Consider the following 21,189-nt stretch of genomic DNA (forward strand, 5'->3'; position numbering starts at 1 on the left):
TGGATGCAGATGACAATCTAACTCCGCTGGACAATGGTGAAGAGGCATTGGATAAAGCTGGTCTGGTAAACCATGTCAAAGTTACAATTTTTTTTTAAATGAGAAAAGCTTTTTAAAAAAGTTAATTAACTTTTTTTTCCTAAGACAATGGGCAGAATTTTACTGTCCCATCCACCACAGGAAGTTTAGCAGGTGGGACACAGGCCATACAAAGGTCTGTTGATCTTCAGCAAGATTTTCCAGACTTGGGGGGTGGGCGAGCGCAGCTAGAAAATCACTCCCAATGATTCTCAATTCAGAGTTGTTGACTTCACACAATCCTCTGATCTAGATGATCCATATCATCCTTAAATCAGAGAGGTTGAAGATCCCTGACCTTTTCCTTCTAATTTTCAAATAGGAAATTTGTGTGTGTCCTACCATGCAGGAGTAAATTGATATTTTTGATGCAAATCAAAAACACCAGATCACACTTTGCACAATTTTATCAGTGAAATACATTGATTTTTCTGGAAAGAAAAAACAAAAACATGCAATGAGCTCAATTCAGACACATGGGAATCACCAGAGTTCTTTTTTTCCCACATATCTACGTAGAACATGGAACAGTACAGCCCAGTACAGACCCATTTGGCCCTCAATGTTGTGCCGAGCTATGTCCAAACCCAAGATCAAGCTATTCCACTATCTACATCATTGTTTCCGTTTCCTCATGTGAAATGCCACTTTGTTCAGGCTGGAAAAGTATCCTTCATGCCCACGGGTCACATAAGAGATACAACAAGCAACAAACTTTTAGAGTTTCACACAATATGTACAATTGTGTCATATCTCTCTATCTCCCAGAAAGCTAATAGTCTGTACCAGCAACTGCAAGAACAGTCTTTTTACAAAGAATCAGATACATTGTACAATTTTTGTATTAAAAAAATGAAACTAAATTAAAATACGTAACACCGCACCAGAAACTGAGTAGAGGAGTAGTGACAGAGTTCCTGTTCTCAACTATGTCCAAAGAGGAGGCTGAACACTGCTCCATAAAGAGGCATTCTCTCATCCCAAATAACTGGATCCACAGAACACATGACTGAGAACTGAAGGTTAATCATTTGCACAGCTTCCATATCAAGGCAAGTGCACTAGGCATAAGGGAATCCTATATATCAAAGAGAATGTATATATGCAAAACACATAGCTATACAACATCTCAAGCAAAAAGGTTTTCAGGCGCACATATTTTAGTTAATTCAAAAAAGAAAAAAATCACAAATTGCTTTTTTTTAAAAATTCATTCACAAGATGTGGGCGTCAATGGCTAGGCCAGCATTTATTGCCCATCCCTAATTGTCTTCTTGAACCACTACAGGCCATGTCAAGTTGGTACACCCGCAGTGCTGTTAGGAAAGAAGTTTCAGAATTTTGACTCAACAACAGTGAAGGAACGGTGATATAGTTCTAATTGATGATGGAGAGAGACTTGGAGGAGAACTAGCAAGTTGTGGTGCTCCTTTTAGGTAGTAAATATCAAAGATTTGCTGTCAAAACAAAACTTGGCAACTTGCTGCAGTACATCCTGTAAATGGCACACGCAGCTGCCACTATTCATCAGTGTTGGAGAGAGTAATTGTTGAAGGTGGTAGATGAAGTGCCAATCAAGCAGTCTCCTGGATGGTGTTGAGCTTCTTAAGCAAATGGACAGTATTCCATCATACTCCTTACTTGTGATCTTTTGTAGATGGTGGACAGGCTTTGGAGAGTCAGGAGGCGAGTTACTCTTTGCAAAATTCCGAGCCTTTGACCTACCCTTGTTGCTACTGTATTTATGTGGCTGATCCAGTTCAGTTTCTGGTCAATGGCAAACCCCTCAGATATTGATTCAGCAATGGTAATGGCACTGAATGTCAAGAGGAAATGGTTAGCTTCTCTCTTATTGGAGATTGTCCTTGCCTATCACTTGTGCAGTGCGAATATTGCATGCCACTTATCAGCCTAAGCCTGAACATTGTCCAGGTCTTTCTACATATGGACATAGGCTGCTTCACTACCTGCGTAGCCTCAAATTGTGCAATCATCCACAAACAATTCCACTTTGGACCTTTTGACATTGGGAAGGTCATTGATGAAGCATCTGATGATAATCAGGCCTAGGACACAACCATGAGCAACTCCTGCAGTGGATGGCCCAGGATTGAGATAATTAACTTCCGACAATCCTTCATTTTGCTAGGTATGGCTTCAACCAGTGGAAAGTTTTCCTTCTGATTGCTATCAACTTCGGTTTTGCTTGGGCTCCTTGATGACACATTTAATTAAATGCTGCCCTGAAGGCAGTCACTTTTACCTTGGAGTTCAACTCTTTGTTCATGTTTGGATCAAGGCTGTAATGAGGTCAGGAATCGAGTGACAGAACACAAACTGAGCACTGGGAAGCTTGTTATTGCTTAGCAGGTCCCACTCGATAGCGCTGTTGATGACTCCTTCCGTCTCTTTACTGATGATCAAGAGTAGATCGATGGGGCACCAGTTTGGATTTATCCTGCATACGGATATGCCTGGACATACCTGGGCAATTTTCCATATTGCTGGGTAGATACCAGTACTTTAGATGTATTGGGACAACTTGGCAAGGGACACAGGTAGTTCTGGAACATATGTCTTCAGTACTGTTGCCAAAATATTATCACGGCCCATAACCTTTGCAGTACCCAGTGTCTTCAGCCATTTCTTGATATCGTGTGGAATGAATCAAATTGGCTGAAGACTGGCATCTGTGATGCTGGGGACCTCAGGAGATCATGATGAATCATCCACCTGGCACTCCCGGCTGAAGATAGTCGCAAATGTTTCAGCCTCGTCTTTTTTACGTTGATTTTACTCTAACTTGAAATAAATTTTATAAGTCCTGCCAAAATCTACCAGCTGAGAAGTTAAACCCAAATCATCTATTTCCAAAGAAAGGAAGGAAAAATACCAGTGAAAGTAATTGCTCTCTTACCTTAGATTGCTCCTTTAACCCGCCATCCTTCCAACACTACTGCCCCAATGCCACACAAAATATATCCACTTCCCCAGTGAAGGTAGGTCATAGCTCCAACTAGTCTCAGCTAACTATGTGTGATGTGACCAAACTGAAAAATCAATACAACATCAACAGAAATACAACGAGCTACGACAGCACTCTGATACCTGTTGGTGTAAAATATTGTATATGCAAAAACAAAAGTATGTAATGACATGAAAACTTGCTATTAGTGAAGTTGGTTACTGTAAATTAAAAAGCATGCTTTTAAATCTCAGCTCATATCAAAAGCAAACTTGAAATAATTTTTGGAAACTACCATATCTCACCAAGACGATGAAAACAATGAGTCAGAGAAATTAACTTTCAGCTCTCAGTACACATACGATCACCAAATGAAGTGAGCAACCACAAATATCCATACATAAACTCGGGTATCCGTACACAATCCAATTCAGGCTGTGCAGTTCATGAAGGACCCATGTTGTATTTGCGTTTGTATTACTTACTATCTGCTCAAGCTTCATGGGTGTGGATGTTTTCAAATTCTGCTCTGAGCCTTGTTACCCTATTGGTGAATGAATCTTAAACAAAACACCAGCACTATAAAATTGAATAACCACCTAATATGTGTGTGGGGATAGCAATGTGCAATTAACCCACATTCATTGTTTCTAATATAGGCAGCAGGCATGCTTCATTCTATTTATTTAAAGGATTGCTGCACACAGCCAGCTCCGAGTGTGCTGTTGCATGCCTGCCCTCCTGAGCAGGGGGCGTAAAAACACGAGAAAGTAGTAAAAATGTATACTACCATACACAAAAGCAGTCTGGTGGGAGCAGACGCTGGAAGTCATTCTAAAAATGATCTTGACACAGAGAACACTCACTAACAACGCAAGATGGCAGATGGCAAGCTCCAAAATTTTCTAGTGCTATACTCTGAGGGTATTGGTGCAGGTGGTGGGCAACATTAGAGATATCACCTATACACAGGGGGCAAGGAGACCCTTCAGACAAACTCTTAAAAAGCAGTGAAACCAGATAATCTTGGCAGACAACAATGGAGTTAAGCTCCAACAATCTGAATGCAAAAAAGATCAGTGACCTCACACAATTGGCCAAGGTCAGTGAATGCAACTTCAAATGTCATACCCCTCCAACTGCACCACTAACCTCACACACTGCTCAATGCATATCAAGCCCCTATCACTCACTTACAAACAATCTCCATCAGCAATGAATTAAACCTCTCAATTATAGCTTCATAGCACTCTCATTGCTGCATACACTCTCTGCTCACATACACATCTCACAGCTTCCACAAACTACCAACCATGTAACTACGATAGCCATCAAAATGCATTGCACTACACTCATTAACACACTTTCCTCTTTCAGGACTATGTAGCACAACTGCACATCCTTGCCACAGTGGAGGGGTTGGGGCTCGCTATCATTAAATTGGCCATGACAATAAGTAAAACCATTGAAGAAGCCAAAATGTTAAGGCCTATTCCTCCTCTAACTTTGCATCATCATGCCATGACCACAACCCTTTCTCCTTTCAGGTGCCAAAGAACAGCAATTTTATGACTGTTTAATCTCCAAAGAAAGACAGTATGTTTCAGCTTTTGTATTTTGGCAGATTTACAAGTTTAATATGTACATTGTATTATGTGGAACACTGATAAAATGGGCAGTGTTTTCAAGCTGCACAAGATGCAGTATGGAGAAAGATGCATCAAATGAAATGAAGAGTTTTCAGCTGAATGTAAAATGTCCCATGGCAGTATTAAAAGAAATGCAGAATTGCACAAGAACATTTATTCCTCAACCAACAGCACCAAAACAAACCCCAAAATCAATGGTTAATTGTCTTATTTGTAGAACTTTGCTACCAACAAACTACCTGTCACTTTCACCTAAATTACAACAGTAACTTTGCTGTTAAAAACTAATTAATTTGTTTGAACGTGTCTTGGGGCACAGGCTGAAGTCAATGATACAAAAGTCAAATATGTCTTGGCACTATATTTATCTTATTTTTTGGAACTGTTTTTGTGGGACTGATATTTTCTGAACTGTTGAGGTACAGATGTGTTTCTATAGGTGGTAATAATTAGAATATTATTTTGAAATGCATTTGTAAAAAGATGAAATCATCAAGAGGATGGGAGAGGAGGAAACAAATTTTCAAATATTCAATTGCAGAAGACTCAAAACAGAGAATGCAGAAGAGTCAGAGAGGACAATAAAGAATCCATCAGTCACAAAAAAGATGATCATGGGTGCAGCAAAATGCAAGACATAAAGCATTAAAGAGTATCATGCTGCTAAGGAAAGCAATAAAGGGATACTGCCTAGGTTAGGTATTGTGACAGTGAGTGATACAGAGCTAATAAGGTAGAGGGCAGGATATGGGAATGATAACATGCACAAAGGAAATGATGAAGCACTGCATACTGGGAAAGGGGAAGTATAGTGACAAGAGTAACATGTAGGGAATTCAAAGAAATAAAGGTAGAAACAGACAAGAACAAAAGGTAATGAAACAGCATATATAGTGGAGGGAGCATGATGCAGGAACCGTGAAGTAACAGCTGGAAACTTAGGCTCCAGAACACAAAATAGCTACAAGGTAAAGTTACTACCTCTTGTTTGCACCATGACAGTCAGCTCTATATTAATCATTGCCTTGTGTGGGTCAGGAGGCCCACTCTCACATGGCAATATTTGCTACAGACAAAGACAAAGACAACAGGATGTGAAGATGCAGGATTCAGCAGGTTCTGTTTTCTTCTCAGCCAGTTGAGCGTTTTGCTTCTCTTCATCTCTTCCATTACCCTTCCAAGCACTCGGCCTCCAGAAGTCATGGCTGTCAGTGACCTTCTCTCAGTTATCAATGTCAATTTTGCCATTTCCATAGTTCACTTGCAGGTGCCTTTGTAGCAGAGGTATGGATTCTCACGAGCCAGTGACTATATAGATGTGTGTTGCTGGCCATCATCCATCCAGTGAATGTGGTCAAGCCAGCGCAGATGCCGTTTGCTTAGTGATGAATGTATGTTGATGGAATTAGACACTCCAATACCTGTGTTGGTGACCTTGTCCTTTCAAGAAATAGCAAGGGTATATCTGAGGCAATGAAATTGAAAACTGCTCAGCCTTGCATCTATTGCCCAGGTCTCACCAATGCAGGAGTGCACTGAGTTTGTAGATTTAGTAGACTCGCATTTTGTTATTCTGAGCTGGCCATTGCTAATGCCATCTTAGACAATTTTTGACACTACAGCATCAGCTTTTGCAACATGTGTTAATTTTAGCATCAAGTGGCAGATTGCTGGTGACTGTAGAGTCTAGATATATGAAACTATCAACAATCTTCAGTGTCACATTGTCAATGCTGATAGATGGTGATAAAAACAACATTCTGGACCATGAATTTGCCTTCTTGACACTTATGGTCAAATCAAATTCTTTACAATCAAGACAGTTTGTCCATTTGCCGCTGTATGTGTTCCTCAGTATGGAATCTTTGCGCGGCATCATCAAATTGGAACAACTCTGATGAATACTCGATGGACCTTTGCCTTGGATCTTAGATGAGCAGGGCTGAACAGCTTTCCAACAGTTCTGTCATGTTAGTAGACCCCCTTTGTAGATCACCTGAAAGCATAGGACAGCAACAAAGAATAGAATATGCCAAAGAATGTCAATGAAAGAGCACAAACTTGTTTGACCCCTATGACAATCTCAAAGGATTATGCTGCCTTGTCCTTACCCATCTTGCTGTCAAGAAAAGAGGTCATGTTGGGCTGTTTCAGCAAGCAGCCAATTTTCTTCAGCAGCTTAAATAGAGCACTCCTGCTCACATGGTCTTAGTGAAATCATGTTAGGCAATATATAGTAGTCACCTTTGTTCACAGCATTTCTCTTGCAGCTGCCAGATTGAGAAAATAATATCTTAAAAAAGGTGATAAAAGAAATCTTTGAATATTTTTGAGGCAAAGGTAGATACATTCTTGATAAGCAAGGGGGTGAAACGTTATCAGGGATGGGCAGGAATGTGGAGTTGAGGTTACGACAGGTTACCAGGCGGTTTGGTGGCACAGTGGGTAGCATTGCTGCCTCACAGCACCAGGGACCCAACTTCGATTCCCAGCTTGGGTCACTGTCTGTGGAGTCTGCACGTTTTCTCTGTGTCTGTGTGGATTTCCACTGGGTGTTCCAGTTTCCTCCCACCATCTGAAAGACATGCTGGGTAGCTGCATTCGCCATACTAATTTCTCCTTCAGCGTATCCAAATAGGCACCAGAGTATGTTAAAAGGAATTTTCACAGTAACATCATTGCAGTGTTAATGTAAGCCTACTTATGACATGAATAAATAAACTTTAAACAATCGGATCAAATCATGATCTCATTGGAGTAGCAGGCTTGAGGGGCCAAGTGGCCTACTTCTGCCCCTAGTTTGTATTTCAATTGTAGCTATTCCAGCTCCAAAGCCACACATGGAGTTAGGATAGATTTAGCAAGATCTGCAGTGTGACAAGGTCAACATGAGCAAATACTTATTCCATGAAACTCGGGAGGGAGATGCCTCTATAGTTGTTGCAATTGACGTGGTCAATTCTTACCTAGAACACTTATTCTTTCCTAGAACACTGTCCCCTCCCTTTGGCAAAGACAGAGAAGTTCATGAAAATACTACAAGAGTGTCAGTTTCCTATGCTAGCTGAAATCAGGTGATACAGTATCAGCACCAGGAGCTTTGCCCATGGCAAACGTATCAATAGCTTTGTTAAGCTCCTGGACTGGGGCTTGATATCCAGCACTACCATGACAGGCCAGCTTTCTAATGTTGTCAGGTGGTTCCTCCCTGATAGTGTTCTCCCTTCAGTACAACTCAAAGTAGCAATTGGTGATGACTTTCCCTGATTTTGTTTCAAAGGAGGGAGCTGTGTTCTTTGCTGATGGATCTGTTGCCTGTGTGATCCCTTCATTTATGCTCCAACAATTTGTGCCGAAGGACATCTGGATATTCTGGCAAAGCTGTGACAAGTAATCATTGGCGCATAGCCTAGCAGTCTGTTGGACTTTACTTTAAACGGCTCTTTGTGTATTCAGAATATTCTCACTTGGATCTCTCTTGTAATCAATGAGAGCGAACCACTTGGTTCTATTACAATGCTGTAAGCCTTGAGACAGTCAGCATTTTTCCATGCCTGATTCCCACATTGAGTGCAGCACCATAGGTGGTGTCTTGAAGTACATTCCATTTGACTTCTACAGAGAGAGTGTGGGAATGCCTGCTCAATCAAGTTATGGAACTGTTGCCTTTTATCTGGGTAGGAAGGCAATTTGATCCAATGACTGTGAAGGAACGGTGATATAATTTCAAGTCAGGATGGTGTGTGACTTGGAGGAAAACTTGCACATGGTGGTGTTTCCACACATCTACTGTTCTTGTCCTTCTAGATAGTACAGTTGTGTTTGGAAGGTTCTGTCATGGGATTCCTGGTGAGTTAATGCAATGCGTCTTGTGCATAGGTGGTAAAGGAAGTGAACGTTGAAGGTAGTTGATGGAGTGCCAGACAAGTGGGCTGCTTTATCTTGGATGATGTCTAGTCTCTGGAGTGTTATTAGAGCTGCACCCATCCAGGCAAATGGAGAGTAGTCTATCACATTCGTGATAGAAGGTGCTAATGCAAGGAGGGGAATTCTGTTTTCAATGCGAAAGCTTTGGGCATTGGATCCTCAACCTAGTACATATCAGGTGAAATGATGTGTGACATAAAAAAGTACAAGTGGAGAAGTAGAAGGGGTTTGCAAGGGAATTCCACAGCCTTAGCCATTAAAAGCACAAGTGTCTAAGGGAGGCACAAAAGGCCAGAGTGATAGGAATGGAAACTTCAGGCAGGGGCGTAATTGTACAGCTGGAGGTGGTTGCATAGTTAGGACAACATGACTGAGAAATTTAACCACAAGAATACGAATATTAAATTACTGTTGGGGAATCATAATCAACGTAGATCAGCAAGAGGAAGACTAATGGTGAACCAGATTTGTTGTTGCATCAAGTAGAGAATTTTGGTGTGTTAAAGTTTATAGAGGGTAGAAGATGAGAAGACAAGAAGAATATTGGATGAGTGAAGTTTGGATCTGAAAAGTCCATAGATGGGCTGATGTAAAAGATGAAGGTGGAAAATATTAAGATGAAAAATATCGCAAAGTTGGTGAGGTGAGAGAGTGACTGCCCTTAGCATCAAAACAGCATTTGACTGAGTGCGACATCAACTAGGCTACACAAAACTGAATTGCGGGGAAATTCTCCAGTGATTAGTGTCATATCTGGCACAACCAAAAATGGTTGTGGTTGTTGGAGGTCAATCATCTCAGTACTGGGACTTCACTGCAGGAGTTCTTCAGGATAGCATCCTAGGCCCAAAGATCTTCAGCCGCCTCAATGACCTTTTCTGCATCATGAGGTCAGAAGTGGGGATGTTCGCAAATGATTGCAGTCCATAAGCAGATATCCATATGCAGCAACACCTGAACAATGCTCAGGCTTGGGCTGATAAGCAGCAAGTAACAATGAAATCACACCAGGATGACCATCTCCAACATGAGAGATTCTAACCATTGCCTCTTTACATGACCATTGATGAATCCCCCACTAACAACATTCTGGTAGTTACCATTGACCAAAAATTGAACTGAACCAGCCATATAAATACTGTGGCTACAAGAGCAGGTCAGTCTGCAGAGAATAACTCGCCTCCTGACTCCACAAAGCCTGTTTGCCATCTATGAGGCACAAGTCACAAGTGTGATAGAATACTCTCCATTTGTCTGGATGAGTGCAGCTCTAATAACACTCCAGAAGCTAGACATCATCTAAGATAAAGCAGCCCACTTGTTTGGCACTCCATCAACCACCTATGCACAAGACACACTGCATTAACTCACCAAGAATCCTATGACAGGACCTTCCAAACACAAGAACTCTACTACCTACAAGGACAAGAACAGCAGATGCATGAAACACCACAATGCGCAAGTTTTCCTCCAAGTCACACACCACCCCGACTTGAAATTATAATCACCATTCCTTCAAGGTCACTGGATCAAATTGCCTTCCTAATAGCACTGTGGGTGTTCTTACAAAACATCGATGGCAGTGGGTCAAAGAGGCAGCTCACCACCACATTCTCCAAAGCAATTAAGAATGAGCAATAAATGCTGACCTCGCCAATGGCACCAACATCCCATGCACAAACAATACATAAAATAAAATCAGTGCCATTAGTTGAATGCAACTGTAAATAACCACAGTATCCAAACCTCTTTAATGTAACTAATACTAATCAACCATTCTCTTAAAATAAATATATATTCAGATAATACAATTCAAAAAGTTGGTAAGAAATAAGCCCAACGTTAAATAAAAACACCCAGATCTCTACTTCTGTGGGTTGCCGTATATAATTTTATGCCCTAAAATTACAGATACATGATTAGTACATGATGTTTATGGAAATTAGAAACCACAAGTCAGATTAAACTACCACAGCATATAGGACTGAGTAGATTTATTTTCACAACATGTCATCATGGGTCTCAATTCACCCCGAAAAAATGACTACTAGCCCTACAAGTGCTTGTTTGTTTTTTTAAATACACTCCCTCTCTCATTAGGCTTTATGGTTAAACAACATCCTTTTACACAGTTAAAGAAGTTATACCAATACGTCAAGCACCTGATTAGCACCTCCAAACCCTTTCTGTTTCAACATCTAGTCACAGCTGTTCATCAACCATAAATCAGCCTTTTATGCAAACATTCCAGCCTAGTCCATTTTAATATGTTGTCTCTGATATGCTTTCACGAGCTTTCCCTCACAGCAAAGTCAGTAATGAAAATTTATTGGTCCTGACATGCCTTTAAAAAGTTTAGAGGTTTAGAAGTGCATTTGACACATACATTTACTGTACAGTAATGATGGACACATATCAGACATTATTTTCCACTGTTATCTGGTTATGGATTTTTTTTTCCACAACCCTGGAGTCGTAACTATTTTTTAAACTTGCATAATAATAAATTGCACCACAAATTATGTGAAATTATTCTCACTCAGGCAAATAACTGTCATTAACTGTCTTAGGCTTGTGGCACCCATGATTAACGAGTCCTTTGCATTTGCATAAGAATTCCTTTAGAACATATTTCCCCATTCCCAAGCAACACAAAAGTCTTGCTTGCTGCTATCCGAAATGTAAAACACAAAACTGAAAAACACTGAAGTAACAAAGTGCTGAGCCAATAAATCTTATTATAAAATTAAATTTGATACCATGAAATTAACGAATATTTGAAAGTCACACAAAAGGTTGACTGAAATAATGATAGAGGACACTGTGGGGAAAAAAGCATGAGTAAGTGAAAATGAGTCAGAAAAAAAAGTCAGTGCACCAAATACCATCAATTCTAACAATCAAGCAAGACAGATAAACACAGTTTTGTTAGCACTGTTCAGCAAGATTGCTGTTTTGTCTTACTGGGGCAACAGACAGTGGATTTTCAGAACCATAGGTTATCAAAAGAAAAAAGCAAAATATTTATCCTCTAGTCAGCATTTCCACCCATAGTCCTTCAAGCTGTTCCTACAGCCTAAAGGAAGTATTTAACTGACCTATCACTTAGGTACTTGTTTCCAGGGGAGGTGTAATTATTGTCATAATTAGTCAATGAACAATGTAAAATCCATAGCATGCATGTCTGCAGAAGACCAGAATATCTCAATCATAACTAGTTGGATTTATGGAAGCCAGATTATCTAAGCAGATTCTTTACATCTCTACTGTAAAAGCTTCTCAGTTCATCAAATGACTAAAACAAAAATAGAAGACACATGATTAGCAGGGTGTGGTTTGGAGGATTTATCCATCATGTGATGTGACCTGACCCAATAATGTACCAGGATTTCTAGTATATTGTTCCAAGTTGTAACAGACCTTTATATTACAGAAATAAAAACAGAAAATGCAAGGGGGAGAAAACATTAGGTTAGGTAGCATTTGTGTAAAGAGCAAAACAGATCTTTGACCTTTCATCAGTTTTCTTTTCCAGCATTTTCAACTTTTCTTTCGCTTCTCGGCCTTTTGGCTAAGATCAAGTGTAGTATCGACATGCTGTATTTGGTTGAAGTCATTAGGTTACATTTTAGCTTCATTTGAAGCAGTTTTTTTTAAAAAGCGGCATCTCGGTCTTTTGGCTAAGATGCAAATGAGATCAAGCCTTGGGGGAGGAGATAATACCTACTCCAATCAGCTTGGATCATGTAGATCAAGCCCAAGACAGGAGGTAAGAGCCCTGTCTGTCTTGTCAGCTTGGATCAGGAATGTCCCAACTTGTTGGGACTCTGAACTGGATTCGATTGGATTGAATTGGAATAAAGTATTCTGCTTCTTTGATGATTATATTACAGAACTTGGTTCCACTGTAGTTGTGCAGTATCAATACTGAAGATTCATAATGTTGAAATTTGAAGAAATATTGTACTGAAGTGTGCTGAAAAATTAGATGACAGTACTTCACTACAATACCCACAGTTAAAAGAGAAATCTCTGTTCATTTTACATTTGATTCAAGTGAGAATTTACAAAAGTAAATGTATCAACCGCAGCTCACTTTTTAGCAGTCTAGGCTCTGTGTCACAAGATTGTGGATTCAAGTCCCACAGGCCTGAGTGCAGCAATCTAGGCTGATGATTCAAATGCAGAATGGAGTGATCGCTACTCTGTCAGAGGTGCCAGCTTTCAGGGAAGATATTAAACCAAGGCCCTGGGCTCAATTTTCCCTTCCTATTGTTAGGCCAAATGATGTTGGTTGGGCTTTAGAAATGATGAGAGATCTGATTCCAGATTCCCAACACTGGGAAGTTTCATCATCATGGGAAAGGAGATGGGTTGCAAACCTGCATACAACTGTCCCAACATTGTCAGTTCCATTGCAGAAGAGGCCATTTCAGACCAATTTTCAAGCCTGTTTTGGAAGTTAACCAATGGGATTTACTGCCCAACCTGCCACAGGAGGCAGACCATCATTGGCCAGTGATGGGATGTTCTAGAGTTTCCTATTGAATGCACTCCTCACTGCCATGAAACCCATGGTGGGGGTACACCATCAGTGGGACCAGAAGAGCCTGCTAGCGTGAATGGCTGGAAAATTCCAGCCAACATGCTTCACACCAACTCAAGAGTTGTGAACCATGGGGAAATCACAGTTTGGAGTTGGGAATCACAAAAGGAAAATTCAAAAGCTGTTACCAAGTTCACATGACATAAATTTTGTGATTCAGCATTTCATTATGTTTTTAATGCAGTGATTGATAAGGCTTTGTTTTGAAAAAGTATTTGACTGCTACATTGAAGAACATTGTGAAGGTGTAAAGGCGTCTTCAGACGCATTAGAGTACATTGTTCTGCATTGCACGTTAGTGAATTTCAGATTTGATTGTGTGGCAATTCCCTCTTGTTTCCAAGTTTACTGGAGGTTCAGCTCAGCAATCTATCTAGCTGTTTCAAATCTCAAAGAAATGGCTGAGCTTCTGACTATCTTTAACATATTTTGTTAGTGTAATTGCTAATGGAATCTCATTATGAATACTTGGCTAAGTTTCAAACTCACTAATGGGGGCAACTCAGCAGAAGCTGTTTATACAGCTAGTGAAATCTCATTGTGAATGCTTGGCTGATAACCAAACCAAAAAATGAATTCCACTCAACAGGGATTGTTGACATAGATATCGAGGAGAACGTGAGTTTAGTTTTTTCAGAGGTTTACGAACTGTTAAGAGGAATAGGATTTTAATTGGATTTCAAGTACTACTTCATCATACTCTCAGACATGCGAGTTTCTCAATCGCTTCCCAATGCTCGTAAGTTAAGTTTACTGAAGTTACTATTTTAAAGTTTACTTATTAGTGTCACAAGGAGGCTTACATTAACACTACAATGAAGTTACCGTGAAAATCCCACAAATCGCCACACTCCAGTGCCTATTCGGGTACGCCGAGAGAGAATTTAGCATGGCCAATGCACTTAACCAACAAATATTTCAGATTGTGAAACGAAATTGGAGCACCCAGAGGAAACCCACACAGACACAGGAAGAACATGCAGACCCCACACAAACAGCGACCCAAACTGGAAATCGAACCCAAGCTCCTGACACTGTGCTAACCTCTGTGCCACCACGCTGTCCTTGGATGAGTGGGTTGAGGAATATGGGGAAAAGTAGGCGGTTGTGTAAGAGAGAGGTGTGAGGAGGATGTGAGGTTGAGAGATCTCTGGGTAATAGGGAGTCAAGGATGGGAGACCTCACACTCATCTTCAGAACTGGACTAATGACACTGCAAAAGGAGATGGGCCTTTCAACCTGGCCGATCCATCATCTCTGATTCCATCTCCTCCTCAGGCCTGCTGCTAGAGGAGGCAGGCCAAATTCCAGGTAGGCACTGCCTCCCTATGATGAAAGCAAGGGCAGGCACTGCCAGTCAAGAGACAGAGTCGCAACATTAAAAAAAACTCCCAACGCCCAACTTCCACTTACAAAAGTGAAAACCCAATTACCCATTTACTCTCTCAGGTGAACCTAAAATATCCCAGGATGCGATTTTAAAAGACCAGAGAAGATATCCCAGTGTCCTGGACAATATTTTAATCACACAATCAACATTAGAAAAACAGATATTTGGTCATTAGGATATTGCTGTTTGTGGGACATGCTGCAGTCACTAATTCCAAAGAACCTAATTGACTAAAAAAAACTCTGGGATGTCCAGTAGATGTAAAAGGATCTTTAGAAATGCAAGTCTTTATTTTTCTTTTCAAAGCCTGAATTTTACCTTCTTAGCCTATTAATTAACCTCACCACCATTTATCTGCCAAAAAATATACTTCAGCTCAATTCATAGCACATTTTTACTTTTTGAAATATCTATAATGTAAATTAATCAAAGAAATTTGAGTAAATACATTTTTACCAGGCCTTTTGTTTCAATCTTTTTTTAAAGACAAATGATGGGAATGATCTGTCATTATCTAAAATTTTTAAAAAATGTAACATCTCAGGTATAAAAAAGTGAATTCAGAATTTATTGTGTTACTGCTCTAACCTCCCAATGTGCTAGTGTTTTACAGCTACTGATTACACCAAAGACAAACTTATCAGATTTGTTAAACCCAGGAATCGAAAGAGTCAATTTTAAAAATCAGGAGGGGCGATTCTCCCAGCCTGCTGTGCAGTGGGCCGGGAGACATCAGCAGCAGCTGTTTCACGGGATTCACGCAGGGGGCCAAGGCCTCTGCACTTCTCCCAAAGTAAGTTTTTCAGCGTTATCAGCTCCATGCCAGAAATCAGCACAGAGCTAATCATCATCTGGAAACATCATGAAATCTGACATATGATCAGCAGGCCTAGGACAAATTGGCACTGCCCACCAGGTAGCGCCAAGGGGTAGGACGGGGAAAGAGTTAACATAGGGACTTGCCTGGGGAGATCCAGGAGAAGTCTCAGAACACCAAGTTAAGGTCCAACAAGTTTATTTGATAATAAACCCACAAGCTTTTGGAACTCTGTTCGTTCGACAGGTGAGTGGAAAGCTCACCACTTTCCACTCAGAAACTTTCCACTCACCTGACAAAGGAGCAGCATTCCAAAAGCTAGTGGCATTTGCTATCAAATAAACCTGTTGGACTTTAACCTGGTGTTGAGACTTGATACTGACAGATTAGCACACGCGCACTGACTCATTCAGCGTTACGTCGCCAGCATCTCGGGCGCGAATAGGCCCTGCCCCACTTTCCAAAGTGAATTCTGCTATGGCACTCTGCAGTGCTCAGAGTGTCGGAGATTCATTCTGGTAATGACACTAAAACAAAACAATTGGCAGGAATTACTCCCTTTTTTTGCACATTGAAAACTTAGAATATTTTTCCTGGTGCAGGCGTTTCCAGTCATCAACCTTAGAAAATCTGCCAAATGTATCTCACCACTGCCAGCAGCTGCTGAAGAGCCATAGGTTCAACTGGCTACATTAACATGATATTGAATCAGAACTAGTGAAACATTACCCCATTCTTCCTTTACAAATACTAAAAGACCTGCACTGTACTGCTAAACATTTTCTGGTTATATTTGTTTTATATTTTACCTCTCCATGATTCATACAAAATCACACATTCTACCCAGTATTTTTTAGTTAGATCCCTTCTTCATAGAAACTCCCACCCAGAGTTTCAGCATCCTAGAATTTTGCCTCATAGTAAATATTTACTTTCTCTGCAGCTGTGAATTCTCCATCATTACACTTCTGAGAGAATATGCCCCCTGCTAAGAACTGTGTAGTCAAATTCAGTTTACACTCTGGCAGAGTAGATTCAAGGGGCTGAATGGCCTAATCCTGCTTGTGCTATATGCTGATTGGAAGCTGACTTACTCATTAAACCAATGTACAATTTTTCCTCATCATTATTTGAGATAACCACAAAATTTATGTGATGCTAATTTTGTCGGCAAATCAACTTCCAAACACAAAGGTGGAAATTATGTTCAGTTCATTGTTAGGTGAGCAGCTAAGTAGTAGCTAAGTTTCCTTTCCTTTCACATTAAAAGGTCACTTTCAAATCAGAGTTCGAGAATAAATTAAATGGAAGAAATAAATGCTGGTCAATCATAAAAAGAAAGGCAAATGACCAATAACTTTGCTGACACGTTTACTAACACTTTTCCTGTTCGCCATTAAGACGTTAAAGTATGGAACTAATTTCAATTTCTGATCTTACAGTTTAGTTGGTATTTTCTGGTATTTTCTGAGTCGACCCATCTTCAGTGAAAAATATCCTGTTTTCCTACTGCCGATCAAGACTGACTAGACAGGGACTGTGAACCACTCCACCAATATGTGCTGGAGGCCTGAAATTATTTTGGTATATTCCATCTGAAAAGACATCTACAACCTCTACTGGGAAGATTGAAGCTATTTGTTTTGGTCCATTCCCTAGCTGTAGATTCCAACCCTCGTTCTGGCAATAAACTAAGATCAACCATGATGTCATATTCCATCTCAGGTTAAGCTTCTGACCATATATTCATGCCATCATTAAAACCACCTATTTATTCCTCTGTAACTCTGCCCAGCTTTGCTCCGGTCAGCTCACTGAAGATTTCCGCAGCCATTCATATATTGATCTAACGCGATTATTCTCACACATTATCCTGGCTGCTCTCCCACAGTCCACCCTCTGTAAACTTGAAACTATATGTGTAATTCTACTGCCCATATCTAAACTCATAGTAACCTCCATTTCTCATCAGCCCTGCACTCAATGATCTACAATGGCTCCCAAGCAAGGGTTTTAAAATTCTCATCCTGGTTTCAAAGTCCCTCCATAGCTTCTCCCTTGCTAAGTCTGTAATATATTTTAATCCCACAAACCTTCAATATATCTATGCTCTCTCTACCTTTATGGCCACGCCTTCAATTGCCTAGACCCTATGTTCTGGACTGGACTTCCCTCCCTGCACTGTGCTCCCCTCTACCTCACTTTCTCTATTTAAGACACACAGAAAAACCAATCTCTTTTGACCAAGATTTTAGTTATCCGACCTAGCGTAACTCAGTCAGACTGCATTTTATAACGGTCCTCTAAAGCATGGAGATTTTTTAAAGGTTAAAGGTGCCAGTATAAAATTTGTTGTTGTCTTCTGTAAGTTTAACAACCAGAACAATAACAAATGTCTAGAACTTCAATGCTTTAATTACTTCATTTAGTGTGGAGGGTAAAGATTAATTCTAATATTTCATTTCTGTCCTATTCTCCTTCCTGGTGCAACCCAACCATCCCACGTCAAATTACAGAATTCCAGTTAAATATTTCAGCTTCCAGATGACAGAGCACTACTGTAAAGTTTGATCTTTGAAGGCAAAACAAAACCCTTTCACAGAGTCACTACATACACTGGGAGCTTGGATGTCTTGCAATGTTTACAACATAGTAATCTCATCAAAGGCTTCAAATGGCAGCAAACAGTGTGCTTCATAATTACTATCATGTTCTAAAGTAATACTTTACATGGTGGCACATATTAGCTTTTTTATTAAAACCAGAGACATATTTAAAAGTAGGAACCAGAGGCCACTATGCTGAAATCTATGACAAAAATGTTACTTTTTATAAGAATTGTGTTTTGAAGTTGTTCAAACAATGGCAACTCCATAGTAAGTCAACAAGAATACATTTTTAGGGTTGAAAAATGGCTTGCTACTGTGTCATGGACATAGGACAGATTGATTTTGCAGACACAAAGGAAGACATTTAAGGATATCACATTCTGCCTGAAGCTCTACTGATTTGAGAGGAAAGAATAACAATGACTCATGCCCCTAAGATCAATTTGTATCAAATAAGGCAAGATTTGAGCCAGAAACTTACACTCCTCCCATCAATGGTAACCCAGAATTAGTTTCAGGGTGGGGTGAGCAGAGCCACAGACAGAAAGCCCATCCATGCCCCTATTAAAGCCCATACATTACCACTTAATGACCCTTTTCCCACCCAGCTTCAATTTCTAGAATTAGGGATTAGGCTGCCAATCAGAAAAGGTCTTCATCCTCGGGCAGGAAGAGGGCAGGGTGCCTCAATTTGAATACTCTTCAGATTTGGGGCACCCTCCCCTCAGGGACCTGGGAGCTCTGGACCTCTCCTCCTCCCTACCACCAGCCTAGAGTTCACCTGCCACCCTCCCTCATCCCCTATCCTCCCACCCTCTTGGGACCTGGTACTTAATGTGAAGTAGAGTCCAGAGACCTACAATCAGACACAATGCTGTTGTACCTTTTCCATCCACTGCAGTACTTGGAGGGGTTAGAGAGCTATCAGCCAACCAGATTGCCTAGCAGCTCTTCAAGGTGGGACTTCCATCCAAGGACAGATGGAAATATCACTTGCTGCCAAACACTCAGCCGAGCATACAGTGGCAGCAAGGCCAGTCAGTGCAACACCAGGATGCGTTCACTACTTACTATTCTGAAATTCAGGCCTTGCACTTATATAATGCCTTTCACAATCTTAGGACCTCCACAAACCATTAGAACCAATGAATTATGCGCTGTCACTTCTATCATGTAGAAACATCAAGGAGCCTTGAAGAAAATGCACTGTGTCATACACCTCTCCTTTTTGGTTAAATAGCCGACCAGTACATGGTCAGCAGACTTAGGGAAGTATTAAGAAGGATCCCAACTCAGTCAGAATTTATAAATAGGTTGAGGGGACAGAGGTCAAAAACTTATAGATATAACTGAATTTGCTGATATTATTTAAAAATGCAAAAGAACCCAATGCAATATGGTGGGGAACATATAGTTATGATGATCCAGAATATACTGCTAGAAAGAGTTGTGGAAGAAGGTTAAATAATAAATTTTAAACAGAAAATGAGAAAAATTGCTAGCCTTTGGAAAAAGACCAGGGTGATGGGCCAGATGGCCCCTTGCTGGATTGTATCATTTTTCTACCTTCCCTGATGCTTAAATCCCACCATCCTGAACACAAAAATCAGGAAAATATTACGTATTTAAATTTTAATATCCAACACCGACAGAATGGTTACCATGTCTATTTGTCAGAAAACATGCTGGAATACGGGACTGAGAGCCAATTAAAACGTTAAACACAGCCGAGTGCTTTAAATTAGCACAAGTCCCCAATTTGACTATAGAAAAGGCTTCAACATTCATTACAACCATTAGCAGACAGAACACAGTAGTGCAAAGGGTCATTAAAAAATCTCTAGCTACTGATCCTTTAGATTCAGTAGGCTAATTTTAGGATAGTGTTTTTACCATCTAATATCCACTCTTTTAGACAACTGGTTTGTTTGATTCATATTAAATATATTTATAGCAATACTACTATGTTGCCCATTTAGAATTATTTCTACATGGTCAATCTCACAAAAATGCCAATTAATTGTTTAAAAAGCTAATCTAAAACAAACTGTTTATTTGCAAACCATTGTACATTTCAATGCCTGTCTACATTCTCTAAAGCAAATTTAAAGAAAACGTAATGACAATTAGACTAAAATATAGTCTAGCAAAACATTTTCACCCAATTCTGTATAAGATTGATCAGAAATAAAACTGAACCCACTTAGTACTTGGTGCAAGTCAATAAATGCCTTTTTGAGTCCTTAAAAATACATTCCATTAAAAAGTTACTCACTTAAAAGGTGCTCTGAAGCCTTGAATTCACTTATTTGCACATTAACTTCATCCTCTATCCAGCAAATAGTCTATTCTTGCTGCCACATATAGCTTTTTATCTGCTCTGGACAGCATATTCTCGAATAGATGAAGTAGACGCCAATTGATTTGCTGTCGACCATGGCAAATTAATAGCAACAAATTGCTGAGGGCCCCTGTCTCGCTGCTCCACCATGCTTCAGCAGTTTTGCTTTATTTGCTTCATGATGGGCAGCAGTCAAGCCTCTTCAAGTCAATTTCTTCTTAACAACCTGCAATACTTCTCAGTAGTGAAAATAGAGCCGTCGCTTGTAAGCCAGAAATCAATACTCCTATTGCCCTTAGAAAATGCTAAACAAGCAGTATTGACAATCCACTTGGTACTGGAGGGTATCGGATATAATGCAAATCTATACTGCTCTCCTCCTTGTAGTCACTGTACTTCACTAAAAGGTTTCTAATGCTATTTATCATCATTTCCGATCGACTGCTGCAGTTATGATTTTGAGATTCAATCAATGGGCCAAGCCCTTAAATTTGTATTTAATTGTTTTGAACAACAATCACATTTTTATTGCACATTTCTCACACTAGAGATTTACTCTGGCAAAAATCCTTGCAACAGAAAGCTCCTGATTGATATCAAGTGGAAACAATAAAGTGCTACGAAGAAAACAAGCTGGCAGCATCCACGCAATGAGTCTCCTCTATGTCCTCAGCTTTTTGGGAAGTAGTCCACATAAATAGACCCTTCCAAAAAAATTGACCAGTTTATCCAGAAACCACATTCAAAAACAGGGCAATCTTTAATCTCACAGAGTGAACATAATTATCCACAAACATGAAGTAGATG

The 21,189-nt window shown here is 40.1% G+C and overlaps 1 protein-coding gene and 1 pseudogene across 9 annotated transcripts in view; one reads left to right on the forward strand and one right to left on the reverse strand.

Moving 5' to 3' along the window:
- The window catches only part of LOC145343060 (transducin-like enhancer protein 4), a 180,229-nt gene that overhangs the window by 151,731 nt on the left and 7,309 nt on the right, over positions 1-21,189 (reverse strand). The window lies entirely within an intron of this gene.
- On the forward strand, positions 12,171-12,325 carry LOC145343609 (U2 spliceosomal RNA; annotated as a pseudogene).

The sequence above is a fragment of the Carcharhinus amblyrhynchos genome, chromosome 5, assembly GCF_965287045.1.
Source record: "Carcharhinus amblyrhynchos chromosome 5, sCarAmb.v2.hapA, whole genome shotgun sequence".
NCBI lineage: Eukaryota > Metazoa > Chordata > Chondrichthyes > Carcharhiniformes > Carcharhinidae > Carcharhinus > Carcharhinus amblyrhynchos.